Here is a 2,747-nt window from a genome sequence, read left to right on the forward strand (position 1 = left end):
CATTCTAGGTCAAGTTTCCACAAATGCTTGGCTCTGCTTTGGAACTTTCTGTTGGTTTATTTTTCTCTCCCTCTAACACTGCCACAGTTGCTACAGATTTACAATAAACCTTTATACCTGCTAAATCTTACCTTAATCTTACTTTATTCTATTTATTCAAAATGACCTTGACTGTTCTTTCCTTTCATGTCCCATATGAAATGTTGGTATTGTCTTCTCAAGTTCCTTGCTATGGTTTTGACTGGAGTCACTTTGAATTTAAATGTAGATCAGCTGGAAAGAATTGCCCGTTTATGGTCTGCTCACTGTGACCACGATCTATATTTTCATATACTGAGATTTTCTTTTATGGCTTTTTTAATGACGTTTTCTATTTTTTATCATAGAGTTAGATTTTTGTTAGACTTTTTCTGTATTTTTTTATTAAACATTTTTTTCAGGTTCTTTTATATATTTATTTTGAGAGAGAGACAGAGACAGCATGACAGCAAAAGCGGGGCGGGGGGAGAGACAGAGACAGAGACAGAGAGAGAGAGAGAGAGAGAGAGAGAGAGAGAGAGAGAAGCCCAGCAGGATCTGCACCACCAGCCCAGTTCGTGCTCGAACCCACGAAACCGTAAGGTCATGACCTGAGCCCAAAGTAAGAGTCAGACGTTTGACTGACTGAGCCACCCAGGCTCCCCATTCTGGGTTTATTATTTAGTTGCCAGTGTAAATACCACCAATTTGATAGTATGTTTTGTAATGATGTACTGTTGATGAATAAGAACACAACTGACTTGTGTGTTTTGGGCTTGAACCTAGCAGCTTCGGTGACCTCTGTTATCAGTTTCAATATTTTGTATCTAAAATGCTTTTAACCATGAGTGGGGTAAGGGTATTACCAAAACGTCAAATCAGTTGTTTCTAGGTAAGGTGATTATGGGTATGATTTATTTCTGTTTCTTTATACTTTTCAATACTTTAAATTTTGGACATTAGGCATCATCTCCTTAGTAACTGGGGGAAGAACTGAAAGTTAATTAACAATAGTGTCAGTAAAATCCATAGTTTGATTAACACCTACGCTTGTCAAGCATGTGGTAACTGCTCCGTATACATAATTTAATTTTAATCCTGACAGTAACCTTGCACAGAAGATATCTCTTGTCACATTTTTAAACAGGGAAACTGAGGCACAGATCAACTTGCTTCAGGGGTCACCCGCCCACTAAATAGGTCAGCTGGGTTTCACGGTGCTACGCTGTTTTCTAGGCAAACTCAGAAGGACGCTCTCTTGTCGTGGATTTTCCTTTACTGAATTCATCTATAGAGGGTTAGTTCATCATTGACAGGGCTCTTTGTCCTTATCTCAGGGCAGAGCCTCCGGGACTCCAGGGAGGACAACTTTAGAAAGACTGCCTGCTGGGCCTGCAGCCTCCTGGGTCCCCCACGGTTGTGGGGAGACCAGGATGGCAACCAGCTAGATGGGAGCAGGATCCTGAAAAGGAAAGCCACCGTTTGAAAGAATGGAGGATGCCCATGGAGGTCAAGCTTTTCTAGGCTCCTCGGCGGGCAAGAATGCCATCGAGCAGTTGCACTCTTGGGAAAAGGAAGCCCATCCCTTAAGGGTGAAGACTGGGCCTCTGTCTTTAGTCTTCCTAAAGTTTAATAACGAGAAATCAGACTTCAAAGGATTTCAGGAATCTAAACCCACACATGGGCTACGGCAGAGACGGGGAGGAAACACGGGGCTATACAAAGTAACTTATTGCCTTGGTAAGTCTGTTTCTAGCGCATTAAGGATCCGGGGAACGTTAAAATACAACTTTGAGTCATTACGTCTAAGTCACAAGCCGGCTGTCTAGCCAGATAACACAGGTAGAAGGTATCTCCGGAAGAATCGTTATCAACCCCTATCACCACACACAAGGCCTCACAATTGTGCCCTATAAACCTCTGTTTCTTGGTCCCCTCCTCCTCCGCCCCCTCCCGGTGGCCCCTCTTGGGGGCTCTGCCCCAAGGCGGTGTTCGGACTTCTGTGGGCCCTCCACGTGTTTGCCCTCATGGGCACCTTCCTCCATAAAATGATAATCTAAATCGTATACCTTATGCCAGCATTGATGCAAAGATGAATATAATCCACGCAGGATTCGATAGTACATGTTCATTATAATTAATTACATTCACTTTTTTCTTCTGACTTTAACAGAAATTAAAATTAAAACCTTTCCGTGGGTCCTGAAAGTATTGTGGGTCCTGGACATTGGATGACCTGTACCTGAGAGAGAAATCAGCCTCTTCCCTCCCTCTCTCCCTCCCTCCTTTCCTCCTTCCTTCTTTTCTTTCTCTTTCTTTCTTTCTTTCTTTCTTTCTTTCTTTCTTTCTTTCAAGTTTTAAACATTTATTTATTTTTGAGAGATACAGAGACAGAGCATGAGCAGGGGAGGGGCAGAGAGAGAGGGAGTCGCAGAATCCGAAGCAGGCTCCAGGCTCCGAGCTGTCAGCACAGAGCCCGACCTGGGGCTCGAACTCACAAACCGGGAGATCATGACTTGAGCTGAAGTTGGACACTCAACTGACCGAGTCACCCAGGTGCCCCTTCCTTGCTGTTTCCTTCCTTCCTTCCTTCCTTTCTTTCTTTTTCTTTCTTCCTTTCTTTTCTCTCTTTGTCTTTCTTTCTTTCGTCCGTTCTTTCTCTTTCCTTCTTTGTCTCTCTCTCTTTTTCCTTCTTGCCCCCTCTTTCTTGCTTTACATTTTTTCCCCTT

Source organism: Herpailurus yagouaroundi, unplaced genomic scaffold (genome assembly GCF_014898765.1).
Source record: "Herpailurus yagouaroundi ecotype Mexico unplaced genomic scaffold, PumYag 190, whole genome shotgun sequence".
In the NCBI taxonomy this organism is placed as follows: Eukaryota; Metazoa; Chordata; class Mammalia; order Carnivora; family Felidae; genus Herpailurus; species Herpailurus yagouaroundi.